The following is a 24,612-nucleotide window of genomic DNA, read 5'->3' as shown; positions in this document are numbered from 1 at the left end:
TAATCCAAATTTCACAGAATTACCAAAATGTTATATGCTTTTCTCTTTCATTTATTTTTTTCTCTTTATTTCTTTTTTAGATTTTATTTATTTATTCATGAGAATACACAGAGAGGAGAGAGAGAGAGGCAGAGACACAGGCAGAGGGAGAAGCAGGCTCCATGCATCCCAGGCTCCATCCCAGGATCAGGCCCTGGGCTGAAAGCGGCACTAAACCACTGAGCCACCCAGGCTGCCCTTTTTCTCTTTAAATATAAATTTAGTTTTCTGGTAAAAAAAAAGTAATAGATTTTTTTTTTCTAAAATGCAGTTAATCATTTCATTCCCTGTTAAGACATTCACCAATTTCCCCTATGATTCTAAGATACAGTAAAAGCACATATTATATCATGAAAGCCTTCTAATAAGACTCCTGCCAATCTTACCTGTCTCTCACTGAACTAGCTTCTCTCCCATCAATTCATCATCACTTTTACTAAGGTCTAAAGAAGCTAAGAACAAAGATGATGCTGGGAATACCCTTCTCCCATGTGGTTCTGAGTTAGAATTTACTATTGATAGGTACCATACAAGAATTGGAAAGTAAAGAAAAAAGAGCATTATTTCTCATGTTGCAAGCAGATGCCTGGGTGGTCATAAGATTAAAGTACCTTCTGAGTGGGCTCTTGAGAACTGTTCCAATACTAGGGTAGTCTTTATCTCCCCAAAGTCTTTCAATGAGTATGAGCTTCTAAGTCCCTGAATTAAACATTTCAAACTTGCAATATAAAGAGTGCTGAAGTTTTCTTGAACAAACCTTGACAGATAAACCCACTCAAGTGGATACACACACACACACACACACACACACACTATGCTCCAGCCAAACCAAAATTCTTGCCATTACCCAAATCTAATTCATTGTTTTGATACATGCTGCCTTCTGTACAGCATGCCCTTTCCCTGACATTTCTGACTGAAAAAAATCATGCTCATCTTTCAAATTCAAGTATCACCTTCTAACTAAGGCCTTTCCCAATTCCCCCAGTTATTGACACACTTTCCTTGGGGAGATCACCCCATTCTGTTCCTATCTCTTACATGGTATTTACAACATCATTTACATGACCTTACCTTGTTGAGAGGAATCATGCTTTATGAAGATCTGTGGCCTTAGTTCCTAGTACACAGATTCTCATATATTAAGCACTCAATAACATATGCTAAATACTCTATTTTGAAATAAAATTTCATTAATATAGGGGCTTCTGGGTGGCCCAGTCATTTAAGCATCTGCCTTTGGCTCAGGTCATCATCTCAGGGTCCTGAATTGGGCCCTATAATGCACTCCCCGCTCAGTGGGGAGCCTGCTTCTCACCCTCCCTCTGCCTGCAGCTCCCCCTGCTTGTGCTTGCTCCCTGTCTGTCAAATGAATAAATAAAATATTTTTTTAATGTCATTAATATAAATGAACTTTTTTTTTTTTCACAGCACATTTAAAATTTGAGAGTAAACCTATATGTTAGGAGTGCATCTAAGGTTCCCTGAAGCATCCCAGGAGCCCTCTCTCTTGAAGTATGTGAACATGCAGGAACAAACAAGGAAGCAATGGGAAGGAGCATGTTATCCAGCTTTTCTGTTGCCTTTCTCCTCTTAAATCTTTTTATCACTCATAAATTTGGTGACTTCATATACTGACATCCTAGGAAGCAGGTCTTATCCTAATTCTTGACTCTGAGATCCTCACACATTCCTCCTCCCAAAGACCTGTTATAGAAGAAAAGGCTCCTACATATTTTATAATGGTACTGTGTGGCTGACCTTCCCTCAGGAGATGCCCAAACAAGTGGCACCACCTGCTGTCACAGTGGCAGCCAGGGTGCAGTGGAACGTGTTCCCACCACATTTGCAGGGCAGCAGCAGCACAACCAGGAGAGGAGCCCCAGCTGCGATGTCAGTTTTCCCTCATTAACACTGGGTCAAAATGACTCTGCTACTTAAAATGGCTCCTCTTAAATTAAATTGATGCTAGTTTCTCTGTGTTGCCCTATCCCAGGAATTTTTCTGCCTGCTACTTAAGGCAAAGACAGAGGGGAAAAATTAAGCTGATTAGCCTTTTGCTTGGGTTTTAATTCACAGGAGAAGCTTTATTCAGATCCCACACTATTAAACAGAAATTACTTACAACTGTTCAATTGATTCATTCAGCAAATATGACATTTGTTGGGCACTGACTTGGTCAGGATTGTTCTGGGATGTGGAGTGCACTGATAAAACAAGATAAGTATGTTTCTTGCCCTCTTGAAGCATATAGTCTTGGGTTCCTTGGAGTGGAGGGAAGAGGAGAAAATTGTGTAATACAGTATGAAAGTAAGTGCTATGAAGAAAAACAGAGCAGAGCAAAAGGATAGAGAGAGCCAGTGGGGGTGGATAGAGGGCATTCTTTTAGCTGGTGTGGTCAAACAACTCCACTATGATGAGATCTGGTTTTGTTTTCTGTTTTGTTTTTGTTTTGTTTTTAGAACTGGATAAATGAGGGAATAAGCCATGAAAGTACCTATGGAAACAGCATTACAAGCAAACAGAAGGGATCCCTGGGTGGCGCAGTGGTTTGGCGCCTGCCTTTGGCCCGGGGCGCGATCCTGGAGACCCGGGATCGAATCCCACATCAGGCTCCCGGTGCATGGAGCCTGCTTCTCCCTCTGCCTATGTCTCTGCCTCTCTCTCTCTCTCTCTGTGACTATCATAAATAAATAAAAAATTAAATTAAAAAAAAAAAAAAAACAAGCAAACAGAATAGGGAGGTGCTGGGGCAGTGGAGCCTGCAGTGTTCAAAGCAAGAGGGCCAGTGTGGCTCAATCTGAGAAGCAAGAGATGAACTGGAGAGATGGGCAGGGCCCAGATCAGTTACAGATTTAAAACTGGAATGGAGACCTCAGTGTAGGCCTAAATTACTGTGGCACTTGTGACAGGACTTTCATTAGGACCATGGTCAATGCTTCCTACACCTCTTGGGAAGTGAAAATAAATAAGTCAATCTGGGATGAGCAGAATCAAGAAAGTTATTATTGCTGCCAATCTTTGTTATTTTTTATGCTATTTTCTAAAAATAATAATAATAATACCTTTTTAATATGTCTCATTTACTTAGACCCAAGGACTTCATATAAACTGAAGTTAAATGGATATGAGTATTTTTACAAAATTAGGGAAAATTACTTCCAAGCCTGAAAATGGTGGGGGATAGTTTGCCAATGCCCTTGTGAAATCCTTTTAATTTCCTGGGAACACATGTTTTTAGACCTTTTTGAATAAACCTTAGAGTTGATCTATTGTTTTACATATGAAAACACTATGACTTCTGCAAAAGTCATCCAGGTCATTGGTTGCCATTCCAATCAGATTTCAGCAGACCTCAGTATGTAGAGTGGGTTTTGAAGCCAGATACACCCAGACTTAAAATCCTTTCACAATCTTTCTGCCACTCTGAGCTTCGGGTTCCCCAAACTGCTTGATACTAGAATCAGATGTAAACATCTAGCCTCGTACCTGGCATATCACATATATTCAACTAGTATTTCTGCCTTGTTAGTACTAGTTTTTGCATTTCATGAAGCTGGTGAATTAGAACTTTGCTGTACTTCTCCAGAATATTCCACAAGTCCATAGCATATTTGTTTCTTCCTTTCACTCTTCCCTTTCTCTTACCACATCTCTTAGAAGCTAAGTCAGTTTAAGAAGATTCCTCCCTTCTCCCTAAACATAACAACCTTCAAACTGGAATGGGCCTCTTACATAACTGGGAACTGTGCCACATCATATACAGCAAATAAACAAATCCCAGATAAATCAGGCAGGACTTTAATACCTATTCTGCACCCTTCTATTTCATCTAACAGACTCATGCTCTTGCTACACTTCGAAAGATGTTTCTACATGTAAATTCGCTCCCATTGAAAGATCAGCCACTTAATTGTAAAATATGGCATATGAGTGCTATCTGGTTCCAAGATCCAAGGTAGCAATTTTCAACTTGAAGAAAATAAACAGGAGCACTTAGCAGGGATCTGTCTCTGTCTGGCTTCCTGTATGGCAAGACTCTCTGTGACTTTTGGAGTTGCTTCAAGCTTCTAAGTTCTAAAAGAAGTATCCTTGACAAAAATAAAAACAACAGATTTGCTGATGTAAGGGAACATTCTTGTGGTTGTTATTCCAGAAACTACAAATCATTAGGATCTGAGGTAAACCCAAGGTTTTGCTCATCCACTTCTAATCCATTGTCACCATTATATAAAAATAACCTACCCTACATAGGATACAGACCTACCTACCTAGTCTGTCATGAATTGTCTCAGGTAACTAGAGCCTCAGCCATAGCTGGGCTGCATATTAACTTCTGACATTGTTACCACGTCTACCCTTGTCACAAACTCATATTATAAGTCATTTTCAGTTTATTAAAACTAAAAATACATATATAAAAAATTAAGTATTAAAATTGCATGTAGACACTAGAAATTCCTTAATCTCAAGGTGTAAAACCCATTTGCCTTTTCTCATGGCCTTTGGTGCTGCTTCCTTCTGAACAGCCATGCTCAGGAGGAAGTAGGGGGAGAATTATTTGAGAGTTAGATATCCTGTATTTCAAAGAACTCCATGTAGAATATTGGAGGTTTTGAGTAATATATATCCCTGCTTTTCCTAACTAGGTTAAAGCAGATTGGCTGAAGCGCTATTGAAGAAACAGGTCAGAGAAGAGAATTAGAAATCCACTGTAACATCATTGGGAAAAAAAGAAATTAAACCTTTTCACTGACTTTATCATCTTTTTCTCTCATTTTATCAGAATCCTTCCCTTCTCCCCCGAGACTTCCGTTGCTTCTGTGCTCTCTATCCTCCAAAGGCCTGTGTCTAGTGTATCACATAGCCTTCCCACATTCCTTTCCTTCACAAAATTGGATAGTGTATAGTTTTGAAATGTCTCCATTTACAGATTCAAGTTTCGACATTTACTCTTATATGGCAGTATACTATATTTTAAGAGAACCACTTTTATGGTAACAGGCATATTACAGGTATCCGCAAAGACATGAGACATCAAATTTGTGATTTTCATAAGTAAGATACATAAAAATAAAACAAGCTAAAGAAGTGGTTTCCAAAGGGTAGACCCTGGACTGGTAGTAATAATATCACTAGGAATTTGTTAAAAATAGCTCCAACTCATAGATACTAAATCAGAAACTCAGGAGTGCAGCCCAGGAATCCATGTTTTAATAAGCTCTCCAGTTGATTCTGATGCATCCTAAAGTCTGAGAACCACTGACATAAAGGTTTTTCTAATTAGGATTATTGTATTATCTTTACCTGTGTTCATATCTGGAATTCTTCAAGAGTGGCATTTCATGATCAAGCCCAAATTAATAAACTTGTTATGCAAATAGCCCAGAAATAACCATGAAGTTGTCCATCAATACCAAAAAAATTGAATTGGGCCTAAAAATGAAGATTCTATTGTAAAAAAAATGCAAATGCAAATGACAAGTACATCCCTGGAAGTCAGATGTCATTATTTAAATATTACCCATGTGTTTATAACTATTCCAAAATGAAATAAAATTTCATTTAGGTAAACTAAGAGAGTATTGCTTAAGGATGTGTGATAGACAGAATTTTGGCCTCTGTAACACTTGTTCATTATTCCCAGTGATATATTAGATTATATATGTAACATGATAGGTTATATATATTTTAAAGTTGTAATTAAGGTTCCTAATCAACTAACTTTAAAATGGGGAGATTTTCCAGCTGGACTTAACCTAATCACATGAACTCTTAAAATTAGAGATCTTTATCTGATAAATAGAAGGGGAAGTTGGAGAGTCAAAAATAGAAGAATTTGAACTGCTATTGTTAGCTTAAAAATGAAGGAGGCTGTGTCAAGGAAACAGGGACCTCAGTCCTACAACTACAAGAATCTGCATTCTAAACATCACAGAGAGCTTGAAAGCAGATTCTTTTCCCAGGCCAGCCAATATCTTGATTTCAGCCTTTGTAAGATGCTGAGCTGAGACAACCTCGCTGAGCTGAGCCATGCTATACCCAGATTCCGACTTTGTGGGCTAAGAGATAATGAATGAGTGTTGTTTTAAGTTGCAAAATCTGTGGTAATTTTTCATGGCAGCAACTGCAAACAAATACTGGGTGTTAACTTAAAATGCTATTACAATCAACCCACATTTTGCAATGAACCTTTTGCTTTGACAACAGAAGAACCAATTGGCAATTTAACATTCAGAACACGAAGTCTTCACTAGTACATTTGTCTTGAGGGCACACTCACTTTCCTTGTTGGCTAGACAGCAGCATCTAATATTCATATATCAGTCTCTGAAAAACAGACAGAAGTGTCTCAGGTTTTACTTTGTTCACCTCCTTCAGAAGAGCCACAAGGTAGCCACATTGCCAGATCTTGATGGACTTTAATCTGTGACATATTGTCAGACCTCTGAACTCAAAGGAAAATTTAGAGCCTATAAAATGTGAGTTCAGTTAGGTCATCTTCCACTTTGCAGACATCTAATTATTTTATTTAAGGGAAGGATGAAATGAGTTTCTCATAAGTTTGTGACACTACCCACATAGAGTTCCCAAGCCCTTGAAGAACCACACTAATAAGTAGACTTAGAGCAAACAGGTGGTATATTCATTTGCTAGGGTTATTATTACAAAGTACAACAGACTGGTTGGTTTAAACAACAAGAAATTATCCTCACAGTTCTAGAGGCTAGAAGTCCAAGATCAAGGTTTCAGCAGGGTTGGTATCTTTTGAAGGCCTTGCTCTTTGACTTATAAATACACATCTTCTTTTAGTGTCTTCACATGGTCTTCCCTGTGTGTGTCTGTGCCCTAATCTTCATTTCTTATGAGGACATATCAGTCATATTGGATTAGAGTCCACCCTGATGACCTCATTTAAACTTAATTACTTCTTTAAAGACCTTATCTCTAAATATAGTCACATTCTGTGGTACTAGGGATGGAGATGGACTTTAATATATGAATTCTGGGAAGGCACAATTCAGTCCATAATAGGTGGCATCCAGTTACTTATTTCTGGAGTCTAGCCTCATCTATTCATGGCTATCAGTGTCCTTCCAGACAAGGCATGAGAAATTTTCTCACTTTTGTCAAGGGGTTTTACAAGAGGTTTATCTACCATATAAGACCAAAGAAGAAAATAATAGGCTTATATGCAAAAATTAGGTACAGGAAGGGACGGAGCTGTGATAAGGCAAAATCTACTGATACAAAGCCCAGTAGCTTCCTATTGCATTTACCATTAGTACTGGTTTATAGACGAAATGTTCTCAAAAACCATATACATTCTGTTTTTGTTAGAGTTACCAGGATGTTCCATTAAATTAGAAAACCATTAGCATTTGTCCATTTAACTGTTGATCTCTCTTGCATTCTCCCCGTGCTTCCTGAAGTATTCATACAATGGAAATAATGCAATTTAATTTAATTTCATGTATTTCCTTCACTGAAAATTAACACTAATTAAAATAATCCTTGACATTTATTACCTTAATGCGGCATGAACTGTACTCAGTGGTTTACGTGTGTTATCTCATTAAACTTACAATAACCCTATGAGCTAAATACTATGGTTATCCCATTGTCAGAAAAGGGAGCTGAAGTTTAAGCAATTCAATATCTTGCCAAAAGTTATACAACCGGTATGTAACAGAGCTGGGTCTATCAGGGTCTGTCCAACTGCCTCCCTGATGGTGATTAGCTTCGAAATATAATAGGCACAACTTCTATTACAGAATAAGGAAAAGTGGCATCGTCACTCATGAGTTCCCATATGTAATGAAAAAATATATTGGCAAGAGATAACTCACCAACTGTACTGCTATATAACATAAGCTCTGGCCATCAACCTGTCATTATAAAGTTTGGGTGGTTCTGCATGTGGAACATTTCATGGGCTTTTATAGGTGGGAAACTCCTTTCTCTTTTATAACAAATTATAAGATTTTCTATAAATAAAGCATTACATTCATATACCTAAAATGAAATTAATAATAGAATCTAATCCAGATAAGTGACAAACTACTCTGGTACTCAGGTCAAAATCATTAATATAATGGCTATGATTACCTACTTCTGAGACAACATTAAAAAAGAAATGGACATTTTCAAAAGGAAAATCCTGAACTTCAAGCACTGCTTTGGAGAGGACAGAAAGACCTACATGAAAAGCAAATGTAGACCAATTCTCCTCCAGGAATGAAAATCAAGCAATGACTCACACTAGTAAACTTCTTTCTAGAAAAAAATTCAATATTTGAATGACACTACAAGTTCCTGCTGACTTATTTTAAGTAAACTATTATCACTTCCTAGTAATATTTTTATTTATCTAGTAGACTGTGGAGAACAGCTGTTCTCTTTTCTTGTCAAGCCTTGAACTGAAACAATTCTCAGCTGATTTAGTGCCATGATCAGGGCTCCAGCTTCATTGAGAGCTTGGAGGTCTGCTAAAGTACCCCAGTGTCTATTCTCATCCTAAACCCTAGAGAAGCACAGCACTCTCTGCTGGCTAAAACCCTGGGGCCACAGCATAAATACTTTCCAAAGGCAAAATAGGATTCTAGATAAACATGCAGTCTAAAAAATTTTCCATCAGCAGATCTGCACTATAAGGAATGTCAAGGAAAACCTTTGGGAACAGGAAAATTATACCTCGTGTAGATTCAAGTCTCCATTTGGAATGAACAGCACCATAAATGGTATGAGTAAATATATAAGAAAATTGTCCTCATGTTTAAAGTTATTTAAAAGATAATTTGCTCTTTGCTTCTCCCTATTCCACAAACAGCCACATGCTGTGGTACAGTGTCAAATCTTATTCCTGAGACACGATGGTTAAGGTCAGAGTAAACAAATTTGTCCATATTAAGTGCCTGGATAACAGGGCTTCTTTTAACTTCAACAAATAGGAAATTATCACCATCACTGTCTCTTTTAGTGTATTAACTACATGATCTAACATGATCCGGTATGATTTCACACAAGGCAACTTTAGTGGCACAATCAAGGCTGAGAACAAGAGGTTTGTCAACATTGGGAAGGTCATCTCCATCTTTCAGAAGCAAGATGCCACCAACTTTATATGGAATAGTGCTGGTGCTGAATATGTTGTGAAGTCTTTTAGGCCTGGGGCTCACTTGAAGTCTAGAACACAAAGGGTCATTATCTCTACCTCTTCTACCTATGCCTCCATATTTGTGATGCTCCCATCCTCAACACAGTTTCCGTATCAGAACCATGAGAATTATGACAACTTCCTCAAGATTGTCATCAATGCCCCCTGCACCACCAACTGCTTTGCTTCCTGAACAAAAGTCATCCAGGATGACTTTGACATTGTGGAGGAATGACAGTCTATACCATTGCTGACACTCAGCTGTGGATGGCCAGCCTGGGAAACTGGCATGACCATTTAGGGGTACCCAGAACATCATCCCTAAATCTATATCTACCAGAGCTGCCAAGGTTGTGGACGAGATCATTCCTGAGTTGAATGAGAAGTTCACTAGCATGGCTTTCTGTGTCCCCACCCCTAGATTTGTTGGTTATGGATCTGACCTACTGTCTAGAGAAAGCTGCCAAGTACGAGGTCATAAAAAAAAAAAAGGATATGCGTGGATAAACCTTAAACATAAAGCAATCACTAAAAGAACATAGAGATGTAGGGAATAAGTTGAGTGGAGATAAAGTGATATCGAAAATACTCAGCTCAAAAGATAACAGGAAAATAAGAAAGAAAACAGCAACCAAACCCCCACCCCGGAAAAAAAAAAAAACCCTAAAACAAATGGAAAACATAGAGCAAGATCACAAATTAACCCAATCACATTAATAGTTGCAATAAAGGTAAATGGGCAGATGGGACTAAAGAAAACACACCAAAAAAGACCTAATAAAAATCACATTTGAAATGTAAAAGCATAGATAGGTTCAAACAAAAGGAGTGAGAGAAAGAAACAATCACTAAGAGAGTTGTAGTAGCTATATTAATATCAGACAAAGTAGACTTCAGAACAAGAAATATCATTAGGAAAAAAAGAGAACCTTTCATGATGGGAAAGGGGTCAATGATGAACAAAACAAGTAGATATGCACCTATGAACAGAACTCAAAAACACTAGGCAAAATTTAGTAAGAGGTGAAAGGAGAAACAGAAAAGGCTGCACTTAGATTTCATTCCTCTCTCAGTATTTCATGCAGAAAATTAGTAAAGATATAGAAAATGAATAATACATTCTCCATAAACTAGACCTAACTAAGGAGTTATTAAACATTTTAGCCAGCAACAGCAGCACATGCATTGACACTAGAAAACCTATCACAAACCAAGTGGACCTGAGATACAAAGCAAATCTCAATAATTTTCTTAATACACAACTTCAAAAACTATTATACTCAGTAATTGTAGCTAATTTTTGTAGTAAATATACATAACATGAAATTTGCCATATAAAAATTTTCAAGTGTACAATTCAATGTACATTCACATTGTTGAAATTTTAAAATATTAAAATAAATCAAAATATGTTCTCTGACTACAATGGATTTAAATAAGACATCAATAAAATAATATTTAGAAAGTCCCTTGATATGAGAAAATAAATAAAATACTTCTAAATAAGCTATTTTAGAATGAAAGAAAAGGTTAAAGAAAGGTTAAAGAAAAGTTAAAGGTTAAAGAAAAGTTCACAAGTTAATTAAGTTAAAGAAAAGTTCATAAGTTAATTTAGAAGATATTTGAACTAAGAAAAGAAAGTACAACTTATCATAGCGTCAGTTGCAGCTAAGGCAGTGCTTAGAGGGAAATCTATAGCTATAAATGCATTTATAAGAAAAGAAGAGGGACGCCTGAGTGGCTCAGCAGTTTAGCGCCTACCTTTGGCCAGGGCGTGATCTTGGAGTCCCAGGAACGAGTCCCACATTAGGCTCCCTGCATGGAGCCTGCCTTTCCCTCTGCCTGTGTCTCTGCCTCTCTCTCTCTCTCTCTCTCACTCTCTGTGTGTGTCTCATGAATAAATTTTAAAATCTTAAAAAAAAAATCTAAACAAAAAAAAAAAAAAAAAAGAAAAGAAAGCTCTAATATCCATGACCAAAGCTTCTGCCTTAAGAAGCTAGTAAAGAAGAGTAAAGCCATGGAAAGAGGAAAAAATAAAACAAAGAGTGAAGATCAGTAACATGGAAAATGAACCAACGATTGAGGAAATAAATAAAAACAAATGCTGGATCTTGAAAAGATCAATAAAATTGATCCCGCTAGGCCAATAATCAAGAAAAATAGAGAAAAGATATAAATTACCAATTTTTTTACAATTAAAAGAATATCACTGCAGAAGCTACTGATGTTAAAAGGGAATTGTGAGGGAATATTACAAAAAAATCTTACTCCAATAAATTTGACAACATAAGAGAGAAAATTATTTGAAAAAAAATACCAAAAGGACTCAAAAAGAAATAATAAATTGAGTATACTTATGTCATTTATAGAAACAGAATTTATAAAATCTTCCCACAAAGAGAATTCCAGTCCCAGAAAAATCCTGGAAAAAATATAAGCAAATCAAATCAAGCCACTACAGAATAACCAAATATAATCTATCTAAGAATGTAAGGTTGATTAAAATAAGAGAAAAAGCAAGCAGTCATCTGAATAGATACAGAAAAAGTATCTGAAAAAATCTAATACTCATACATGATTTTTTTAAAAAAGCCTCTGCAAATTAGGAACAGCAAGGAATTTATTGAACCCAGTAAATGGAATCTTTGAAAAACCTATAACAAACATCATACTGACTAGAAAAAACTAAATGTTTTCCCCATGAGACTGAAACAAGGGAAGATTAAGAATGTCTATAATCTCTATGCAGAAAGTTCTGAGGAATAACCTAAAAAGCTAATAAGTGAATTTTTTTTTTTTTTTTTTTTTTTGCTAATAAGTGAATTTAACAAGAATTCAGGATGCAAGGCCAACATATATATATGTATATAATATATGTTATATTTGTAACATATATGTTATATATGTGTTATATATGTTATATATAATATATAAATTCATATAAATGAATGCTTGGAAAATTTTAAAAATTTTAAAAATTATTTAAAAAATTTATACCAGTATAGCATCAAAATTAAGTACTTAGGAAAATTCTGCCAAAAGATATATATGACCTATACACTGAAAACTACAAAACAGAGAATTAAAAACAAAACAAATAAAGGGAGATATAAACTCTATGAGTTAAATAGAATACTCAAGATTCTTAAATTGTCAGTTCTGCACAAACTAATCTATAGTCTTGACAAATACCAGTCAAAATCCCAGAAGACTAATTTGTAGATATTGACAAGATAACCTGAAAATTTTTATGGAAATGGAAAGAAATTAGAATGGCTAATTTTGGAAAACAAAGATGAAAATTAGAAGATTAAATCTATAGTAATCAAGAGAGTGTACCAGGATAAAAAGAAATATAAAAATCAATGGAATAGAATATAAAACTCAGATACAGAGTCATACATACATGATCTTGATTTTCAATATAAATGACAAGTAATAAATGGGGAAAAGAAATTCTTTTCAACAAATGATGCTGAAAACAATTAAATGTCCATATGGGAACAATGAAACTTGACCATCACAAATAATAACCAAAATAGCTTATTAGTCTAACTAGGAAATTTCTAGGGAAAAAAACAGGCAGAAATCTTTGAAAACTTGGAGAAGACAAAGATTTCATCATAGGACACAAGCATGAGCGACTACAATAAGATGTTGACATATAGGGATATACTGACTTCATAAAAATAAAAACTGCTCTTCAATCAAAGCTGTTAAGAAATGAAAGGACAAGTTATAGATTAGGTGATACATGTATCTGACAAAGGGCTTATATGTAAAACAATGAGCTCTTAAACTAAAACTAAAACTAAAAATACATACATAAACCCACAATTTTAATGCCCAAAAGGTCTGAATGGACACTTTACAAAAGAAAATATACAAATGGCCAATACTCCCATGAAAAGATGCTCAATGTTAAGTCAGTCTACACAGACTAACTAGAATGGCTAAATTAAAAAGACAATACCAAGTAATGAAGAGGCTGTGCAGCAATTAGAATTCTTCCACCCTGCTAGTAGGAACATAATATGTAAAACTTCTTTAGAAAATGGTTTGAGAGTTTCTTTAAAAAGTTAAAGATAGAAACTCCTGGTGGCTCAGTAGTTGAGTGTCTGCCTTTGGCTCAGGGTATGATCTAAGGGTCCTGGGATCAAGTCTTGTATCAGGCTCTCTGCAGGAAGCCTGTTTCTCCCTCTGCCTCTCTCTGTGTGTCTCTCATGAATAAGTAAACAAAATCTAAAAAAAAAAAAAGATTAAAAGTTAAAGATATACCTATCATGTGACCTAGAAATTCCACTCTTAGGTATTTATTTAGCAGAAATGAAAAAATATATCCACCAAGACTTGTTCCTGAATGTTGATAGGCAGCTTTATTCTCAGAGTTTCCTAAAATTGGAGACAACCAAAATATCTAATCAGAAGTAGATAAATAGAATATGGTATATCAATACAATGGAATATAAGCCCACAGTAAAATTAAGAAACAAAAACAACTATTAATGCCACAATAACAGATGAATCTTAAAAATATTATGGTGAGCAAAAGACAAACACAAAAGATTGCATATATTATAATCTCATTTCCACCAAAGTCTAAAAGCTGTTAATCTTACTGAATTCAGTAAGATTACTTTGCAAGCCATCAGTGAATTAAAAGTCAAGTGGTTGCCTGGACCCATAGTAGGAGGAATTGACAGGAAGGGATATATGGTTACCTTGGTGTTGGGGGTAATAGAAGTGTTCTGAGGCTTAATTTTGGTGGTATAGGAGTTACAGATTTCTTAAAGCTCACTGTCCTTATATACTTAAAATGGATACATCTTAGATGTAAATTATACTTTAATAAAATTTGAAGGGGAAAAAGAACAAACAAACCTGGAAGCCTTTTCTCCAACCTATGTGATAATCTAATCCCCTCTTCTCAGTTCAATTCCCAGAAGACTCCTGCTTTTTCTTCACATGTCCTTGATATTTGTCCTTTGAACATATTCTGTTGAGAAGCCATTACCTACCTCCAACCTGGGATCTTCTTACTACCACCACTACTACTGATTCCAGATTCTTTTGGAAAGTAGGATACAGACTTTTCTATTTTTCCCTCACTAACTCTGAAACAGACTCAGAGATACTTTTTGTTTTCCCATATTTTCTTTGTTTTCCCATTTTTACTAGACTTAACTACAAGAAAAGAAAATAATGATAACCAAGAATGAAGAAAATTATACAGTTAGCAATTTTTCCCATAAGACTAGAATATACTATCCATTCTAAGCTTTATCTCAAATTATTTAAGCAAAAAAAAGATGCTAAATTTTGCCTTTGGAATCAACCTACAAAACTTAGAGTATCCGAGATGTTAGAACAAATTACTAAAATTTTAGTCTTTCTAAGATATATGGTATGTCCTGTTATGTGTGTGTTAAATTCCTGTTCCCTCCAATATCAGGAAATAGTAAAGGTTTTTAAATTACTCCAGGGTAAAAAATACCTGAGGTTAAACAGTAGTTCTATCACTTATGTGTATGACCCAACAGGCAATTAGCTTCAAATGTAAAATGGCTGGGCTGCCTTCTCAGAGGAAAATAAAATTATCTTTCATGGCTACTAGAAGTTCAGATTATCCATTAAGTCCTTCCTGTCATCACCTACTCTTTTATTCATTGCAGGATTACATGTCTTCATGCTGCAAGTCAACTATAAATCTTGACATCATATGACAGAGAGGCTTGCAACCAGGTGGTAGATTTAGAATTGATAAACAGGAAGTAAGAAATGACAATGTTTCTAAACAGATAGGTAAGTGATGATAGCTGAATTCATTAAGATTACTTTGCAAGCCATCAGAAGTCTCCAAGAAGCATTCAACTCGATAAGGCTCTGAAATAACAATTTTCACATTGTTGCTTAGAAAAGGGGAAAGACAGAGGAAAAATGGATAGAAAGAGTCAAATACACTATTTATTGCTGCCATATATATCTTTCAGTGAAATAACAAGTCATTAAACCCCCTACTTGAGAATCTTCAAAGCTTACCTATTTCCTAGAAATCAAATCCTCAACTCAAGTGTTTGATATTCAAGAGTTTTCATACTCTCACCTGGGCCTATTTTCCTCCCTGTGCTTTATGCTGCATTAAAATTAAAATGCTAATTATTTCTCATAAACATCCCATTTTCATCCCTGACATTATGCTCATGGATCCAATCTTAAATATCTTTTCCTCCATCAAACTTCATAATTGAAGTCAGTCCTTTCATCCTTGCTTCCTTCCTTCCTTCAAGGTCCAATTAAAATATCATTTCCTCCATGAATCTGACTTCCCAACACCTCCTGAAACCAGAAGACTGTTTTCTTTCCTCAGAATTCCCACAACTCTTTGTACATTTCCTGCTCTAAAATCTATGAATCTGCCTCTTTCTGTTAATATCTTCCTAGCTCTCATGGGAATAATAATTGACAGATGAAAAAATGAAGATCCCTTAGTTCTTCTAAATAGGTACTTTGCTGAAAACTTTATAATGTCAAACCCTTATAGTAAATTAACATATACCACACTTCTCTTTTTTAACTTAAGCTGCTTACCACCAACTAGTCTGTTGAATCCTCTTTTATATAGAGATAGAAAACATGTACATTTATAAATATTCTTCACAGTTGAAAATGCTGTTCCTTATTACTTTCAAATGTGTGAAATGATGGATGGTGCCAGCAGTCCTTTCTTTATAGGAGACAGGCTGTTCTATGGTTGGCAGCCATGACATATCCACATGGTCAATTATAGTACATGATCATTTCACAGTATATATGGTGTATTAATCAGCTTTGGTTATGGGAACAAACAACGCTAAAATCTAAAAATAGTTTGCAACAGTAGACATGCATTTCTCACTCATAGGTCTGAAAGTTGCTGCAACTGTTCAGTTCTGCTCCATATTTTTCTCATTCTGGAACCCAGGCTGATGATGGAGGGCTATTTCTGCTATTGCACAAATAAAGTCACATGGCCTAACAACAATGACATGGAAAATATATTCTGCCTATTGGAAGAATACGGCAGTCACATGGCAAAAGGAATGGAAGTATACCTCTTGGGGAGGGAACACATAGGAACAATAACAAAATTCACCGCATGTGGTTAAATAAGCTGAAAGAGTAGCCCCATCCTTTACAGGCAAGCTTTGCTCTCTCCCACCACTCTTCTCAAGTACAGCTTAAGGTAATAGAAAAAGCAATCATCATTCCCTTGATATATTTGCATAAGCACTTAAATTCAACTCCAAAATTCAGGCTAAATATATATGGAAAGAGATAATAAGGCAGTTTCTGGAAAGAGACCTTGGGGTTGTCACTTGCTTGCCATTCATCAGTTACCCAGGATGAAATTACACAGCAAGCACTGGGGTCTGGATGACAAAAAAAAAAAAAAAAAAAAAAAGAAAGAAAAAAGAAAAGGAAGAAAAAAAAAAGAAAAAAAATCTGGTTGAATCAGAAGGAAAGCCTAAATACTCTTTAGTTCATCTGTTCTGAGTGAAAAATATACACAATTTAAATGAAAAAAAATTTCTCCAACCAGCAAAGTGTGAACATTTTGATAAGCTACTGATTGATATGTTAAACTTATTATTTTCACCAAGTCTTCAAATTTTATTATACATGTCAACTGGTCACAGAGATAACCCAACTGTGACCTTCCTTAAACAGTTTAATGGAAATGATCCCAGTTTTACCCAATTTCTCTTTTGTTCATAGAAGAGAGCTAAAGGGCCCTAAACTGCAAAAGAACTGTTTTAAAGTCCAGTCTTTGATGCAGATGAATAGTTCTGTAAAAGTGCACTCTACAGGTGAAATGGCACAAAAGGAATTCTAATGCCTAATGTAAATATCATCAGTAAGGCCTCCTTCCAATTTGCTGTATAGAGAGATTCAGAACCTTGAAGGGCTGGCCAAACAGATTAAATGCTCCATGGAAAAAGCCATGAGAAAAAAATAAGCAAATGTCTGCTCAGACCAGCACCTTCTCTTCTCTGTCTTTTGTACTAAGTAACCAGTAAAATAAGAATTTTAATGAATTGTAGGCTCATATCACAGAAGTCACCATCCAAAGCAGAGAACACAGCCCCAAGAGCCTCAGAAATAAGGTAGGATAGCAACTTTTTCTTTCTCTTTCTTTGTCAGTAAGGAGAACCACTTTCCTCTGTGGTAGCTAGTCTTTTTTTTTTTTTTTTTTTTTTTTTTTTTTGGTAGCTAGTCTTTGAAATGGCTCGCAATGATTCCTGGCTCCTGCTATTTATACTCCTGTGAAGTCCATTCCCACTTCACAGTAGAGTTGGTATGTATAACTAATAGGATACAGCAGAAGTGATTGTATGTCATTTCCAAGATTAGGTTATAAAACCCTGTGGCTTCTCCTTGGGCCCTGTGTCTCTCTGGCCCTTGCCCTAGGGTAAGTCAGTTTTTATGCTGTGAGCTGCCCTATAGAGCAACAGGGAATATGATAGGGAACTGAGACTGGTCTCTGACTAACAGCCACAAAGGCAATGAGAACCTCAATGCAACATTCTATGAAGAATTGAGATCTGCCAACAACCATGTGAATGAGATCAGAAGAAGACTTTTCCCCTACTCAAGCCTTCAGATGAGACTGCAGCCCTAACCAACGGTTTGATGGCAACTACATGAGAGACTTTAAGGCAGAACCACTCAGCTAAAGTTCTCCCAGATTCTAACTCAAAATCTGTAAAGTAATAAATGCTCAGTGTTTTAAGCCGCTAAGTGGTAATTTGTTATGTAGCATTAGAAATTTAATATACTATCACTGTTCAAAGTTGTATCTATTAGATTTTATTCTTCAGGGGACAAAGGGGAAAAATTAAACCTTTTATACTTTGTTCCTTTACTCATTTCTAATGTTTCCTTAGAGTTAAATTAATATTGATATTTTATAATTTACAGTTTTTAATTTCTAAAAGCATTAGAAATCTTATATACACATACATACACACATATATATACATACATTAAAATATCACGGTCAATATCTATAAACATAAATTTTTCCTTTGTACTATGAGAGGTTAAAATTCTGTTTCTTTTTTTTAATTCTATTTCTAGTGATATACAATTCACTTTGTTGGCAAGGAGCAATATAGTATGAAATGATAAAACTGAGTTCCCATTGCTTCTGTTAGAGTAACACAACGGGCACCACATATTTACAATTTTTTAACAATTAGAGAAAAAACTAGTGTAATTTTTGTACCATCACTGTATGTTACTTATTGACATTATTTTAATACTAGTCACACTGGTAACTTTTTAGAGATTTTTTTATATATAAAAGAAAAAGTTTAAAGAAAATAGGAATGTCAAATTTTAGTTGTTACTAAGAATTCCTAATATTTCAGTTATAGCCTTGGCAAAATCTAACCTTGATGTTACTAAAATTTGAGACTTCAGTTTTGTATATACAGTACAAGCTGATTTAAATATATTTTTCCTCTGGCTCTACTGACTTCATTATCAATTGCTAGATTTTGTCAAATTGGTTAGTAAAAAAATAAAAGCTGATATATACTGTATATTTGTAATACAAAAGTATGTGCACTTGACACATTTACATACAGGTTTATTATTATAAACTGGAGGAAGCTGAAGTTTTTAAAATTATAACTAAATTGTACACGGTCCTACTGTTATTAAGCGACAGAGGATTTATACACAAGTTGTCTTGTGCTAGAAGCCCTAGTTTAACCACTGCACTGTACTTTGTGGTCTTCCACTGCATGGCTGAGAATCTCCTTATCTATTCCCCATTAATTATGCTTTTGTCTAAACTCCTACAGCATTAAAAACAGTCTTTGCCAGATAACACAAAACTTAAAATAATGCTGCTGGTAATAGCCTCAGATATTGAGTCTTTAATATGTTTTTAATGTATGCTTTGCAAATATTTTTCAGTTAATCTTCACAATGATTATGATAAAATGCATAAGGCATGACAATAATGCCCATTTAACAGAAGGAGAAAATGAGACAAAACCATATTTTATTGTTTAGTGTAGAAAGAAAGAAAATATCTAGGAGCTCCTAAGTGCTCAGTCCAGTTAAGTGTCTACCTTTGGCTCAGGTCATGGTCTTGGGATCTTGGGATCAAGTACCATGTGGTGCTCTCTGCTCAGCAGGGAGTCTGCTTCTCCCTCTCCCTGTGTGCTCTCTCTCTCCTCAAATAAACAAAATCTTACGAAAAAAGAAAGAAAAGATTTAAAAACCTGTGATTGAGACCTGTACTATATCATAAAATCCCATCATATCTATGAATTGCTAAAGTAACATAAAATTTCCTTATGGTGGTTGAGAAGATAATTTTTTTCATCATATTTGCTCATACAAATACATCTTCTCTAATTAAAAGCATCCTGAAATCTGGAGTTGTATTTAATTTATCTGTTTTCTCATTACCTACAAAAGTAGAAGCAGCTCAACAAATACTACAGAGTTCTGAAATTTACCATAAAAGGGAACAAAAAAATGTTAGCCTCCATATTAGAAGCTTATATCAACACAAGTCTTTTTTCCTTATATTCTTGAACACATGGATGTCTCCTATGATATCTTGATTCCTATGAACAATATTTCTTTCACTACAGTAATTCATCTTCTTCACTGATTTATTGCTATTTTTATTGTTATTATTATATAATATTAAAGTCCAAGAAATCTATGTAATTTTCTATTAAAAGTCAATATGCTATTTAAATGGGATTTGGCTCCTAGGTACTTAATAATTTTCATGATTATTTCTCTAATTTTGTGTCAAAATATGTTTTTTTAAAAAACTGTCAAAGCCAAATTCTGGCATCCAAAACGATCTATTTGACAGTTTATTAGCTAAATGATTAAGTGCTTTCCTGAACACCAAATAAACAATGTCATAAAATAAACTGCCAGTGTCAATCTGCAATATAATCTTATCATAACAGCTAAGGTTAATTAGGAAGAAGCCCATCCTTCTAAATCCAAATAGGTTTAACATAATAAAGAACAGATCAATTACTAGATATATGACAAGAACATGAATCTATATAATAGTGATTGAATATGTGGCATTGATGTCAAAAAGTCAAGGTCACCAAACATGACAAAGATCAATTATAAGTTTCAAATGTAAATCATAAATAACCAAAGAAGTAAAATATTATTTTTGTATGATTGTTCAAATATTATTGATCTAAGCCTTTCAAAGTCAACTTCAAAGCATGTTTCTCTGTCTCCTGCTATGACATGTATTACTGAATAATAAGAATGAGGATAAAAATGTCTATCTTTATAGAGAGTCCACAATAATGATTAACCTTAAAAATATAATAAAAATTTAATAATTTTAGAGGCAAAAATAACAAGTTTTAAATATCTCTTAAAAAGAGAGTGAAACTTGAATGTTTGATGAATATACACAAACTTATTATCTCCAGTTTAAAAAATTTCAAATATTTCCTCCCAAATATGGGCAAAATAAACTATTTTAGTATATGCCATATGCCAAATATTTTGGTAGGCATTTTACATGCATTATCTCGTTTTACATATACAGTAACCATGTTAAGTACTATTATATTCCCATCTAATACTTTTGACATGCTGATTTTTACCAGTTTTCTGCTTTAGCTATGCCTGAAATGTCTTTCCTCCATCAAAGCTCATAATGTAAATCCTTTCTTCCTTCAAGATCCAATTAAAATGACATTTCCCTCATGAATCTGATCTCCTAGCACCTCCAGAAACCAGAAGTCTGTACTCTTTCCTCAGAATTCATACAATCCTTTGTACATTTCCTTCTCTAAAATCCATGAATCTGCCTCTTGTTAATATCTTCCTATTCCTCATGGGAATAATCATTGATAGATGAACAAATGAATGAAGATTTCATTGTTCTTCTAAATAGGTGCTTTAGAGAGAACTTTCTAAAGTCAAACCTTATAATAGATTAACATTTACCACATTACTTTTTTTGAACTTAAGTTCGGTATTCATCAGAATTAAGAAAAACCATACATAAAAAGTAGCTAATATAGTCCTGCAAAAAAAATTCCACTATAGAATTTTCCTAATAAGGTTTTTTTTTCCTAATAAGGTTTGAAATTAACCATATACTCTAGAAAATTCACTATCTACTTGAACAAAATTCAACATTCTATTAACAGACCATAGAATCCAGATACTCGGGATCCCTGGGTGGCGCAGCGGTTTGGCGCCTGCCTTTGGCCCAGGGCGCGATCCTGGAGACCCGGGATCGAATCCCACATCAGGCTCCCGGTGCATGGAGCCTGCTTCTCCCTCCACCTGTGTCTCTGCCTCTCTCTCTCTCTCTGTGACTATCATAAATAAATAAAAAATTAAAAAAAAAAAAAGAATCCAGATACTCAAAAATCCGATGAGAAATTACTAGATATGTAAAGAAGAAAATACAACAAAAATCAGTAAATAGGCATAGTTCCTCCCCCCAAAAAGAGAATTATTAGACTGTAAAGCAGAGATTAAAAACACATTAAAAAATAAAATTAAGGGACACCTGAGTGGCTCAGCGGTTAAAGCGCCTGCCTTTGGCTCAGGGCGTGATCCCAGGGTCCTGGGATCGAGTCCCACATCGGGTTCCCTGCATGGAGCCTGCTTCTCCCTCTGCCCCTCTGCCTATCTCTCTGTGACTCTCCTGAATAAATAAATAAAATCTTTAAAAAATTAAATTAAATTAAATTAAAATATATATATTGAAAGATTTCAAGCAAAACATACACATAATGAGGAAAAAAATAGGAAATCTCAAGGAGGAAAAACTATTCTATAGGACAGGCTTAGCAGATTAGACACTGAAAGAGAAAATATCAGTAAACTTAAAAGTAGGGCACTAGAAACTAACCAAACAGAAGCACTGTTGGTACTATCTGACAGGGAATTTTTTAAAAACTATGATTAATATGTCATAAGATCTAGTGCAAAAGATAAAAAACAGTTTGGGAATTTCAGCAAAAAATGGAAATCATATGAGAGCTGAAAGAAATACTAGAAATAAATGTCAATGGTAATAGCCATGACTTTGAGAGACTCATTAGATTTGACACAGTCAAGAAAAGAACCAATGATTCTGAAGATAGGTCAATAGAAATAGCCCAGCTAAAACACAAACATAAGGAAGAGTGAAACAGAAAAAGAATAGAACTAGAAAAAGTGAAATACAAAAAGAATAGAATAAGAAAGCATTGAAAAGCAGTGGGAAAATATCAAGTAATCTAGTATAAGCAAAACTGGAATCCCAGAAAAACAGAGAGAAAAGGGGGCAGAGGGTAAAAAAAAAAAAAAAAAAAAAAACCCACCCCTAGGCACAGCAAATTCAAATGGTTGAACATTAAGGACAAAGAAAAAATACTGAACACAGCCAGAGAAGAGGAAATAAAAATAATATACAAAGAGATAAAAGTGAGAGTTAGAGCAAAAATTTTGACAAAAACTATGCAAGCCAGACTATAGAGTGACAGGAAAAAAAAAATAACTGTGAAGCCAAAAAAATACGTTCATCAAAAATAAATTTAAAATAGAGGATTTTTTTCAGATTAAATAAAACTGAGAGAATTCATTTCCAACAGACCTGAACTACAATATTAAAGAAGAAGTTCTTCAGCAAGAAGGAATATGACACAAAACAAAAACTTGGATCTCCTGGAAAAAAATGAAGATGGTTTGAATATGGATAAAGTAAAGGCAAATATAAAACATACTCTTTTCTTAATCACACTAAAAAGGATAACAGTCTAAAGCAGTAGCTGTCAAAACTTTTTCTTTAAAAGACCAGGTTGTAAATATCTTCAGCTTTGTAGGCCATAAGGTCTCTGTTGCAATTACTCAGCTATACCCTTGTAGCATTGAGAGCAGTCATAAATTATACATAAATAAATGTGTATGACTAGCTTTGTCCTAAGGGCTGTATTTTCCTAAGGCCTGAAAAATTTGTGGCAACAATAGCAAAAAATTGAGAGGGATGAATTGGAAGCATAACCTTTATAAGTTTCTGACATTATACATGAAGTGTTACAATGTTACTTAAAGGTATATTGTGATTAATCAAAGATGCATATTGTAAACTCAAAGGAAACACTAAAAATAGTAAAAGGTATAAATAATAAGCCAATAAGTTAAAAATGGAATCATAGTAAATAATTCAAAAGCTGGCAGAAAAATAAGTGGAATAGAAAAACAAGTGGAATAGATAGAAAACAACTAGCAAGTTGGGCCTTTTTTCAATTAAACTACATAAAATAGTTACGTTAAAGGTAAATGATCAAAACATACTAATTAAAATACAGAGAGGGTCAAATTGATGAAGCAGAATCCAAATAGATGCTGTTTAAGAAACCCATTTTTCATATAAATAAAGACACAAAGAGGTTACAAGAAAAAAGATGGGGAAAACACATTATGCAAACACAAATCCAACTAAAGCCGAAGTGGCTATATTAATATCAAAGTAGACTTCAGAAAAGGAATATTATCTGGCATAAATCTCCAGCTTGCTGAGGATTTCAACAGAGTTCTCTCAGTAACTGATAGAATAAGTAGACAGAAAAATCACTAAGGATCTAGAAGACCTCAAGATCAATTGATTTAACTTAACAACAGCAGACTAAACATTTTTTTCAAGTGGACATTGAACATTCAGCAAGATGGCCCTTAATCTGTGCCACAAACAAACCACAACCAAATGAAAATAACTGATACCATACAAAGTGTCTTCTCTGTTCATAACAAAATTAGTTATCAACAGAAAGAGATTTAAAAAATTCCCAAATATGTGGAAATTAAACCACATACTTCTAAGTAGCCTATGAGTCAATGAGCAAGTTGAAAGGAAATGAGAACACGCGTACTTAATGAAAATAAAAACACAATGTATAAAAAGGTACAGGAAGGTACTAAAGCAATGCTTGTGGGGAAATTTATAGTGGAAAATGCTTATATCAGGAAAAAATGAACAGTTTTAAATGATTATCTGAGAACAAGAGAATATCTGAGAACAAGAATCCTACCACCTGTGCTCTCTTCCTTTCCATCGGAGTGAATTATCTTAAGAAAGATACGTATGCCCAACAGATAAATTTTCCAAACATATGCATGTGCATTTTGAAGCCAGACATTATAATTAATTAAGATGCATTCCTAAAACATCTGGTTACCAGCCAGGTATCCAATTTAGGAAGTATCACTTTAAACATTAAGTGCAATTGCTTTCAATAACATTTTACCTCCTTCTTCCTTTGGAAGCAAAAATGTCTGCTTCCAAACTACAGTTCCGTAATTCAAAGAAAAGTTGACTTTATTGTATACTATTCATTATTCTTATAGAGGTAATGAAAACAGAAAAA

Source organism: Vulpes lagopus, chromosome 20, assembly GCF_018345385.1.
Source record: "Vulpes lagopus strain Blue_001 chromosome 20, ASM1834538v1, whole genome shotgun sequence".
NCBI classification, from domain to species: domain Eukaryota; kingdom Metazoa; phylum Chordata; class Mammalia; order Carnivora; family Canidae; genus Vulpes; species Vulpes lagopus.
Note: the sequence above shows the minus strand (reverse complement) of the source record.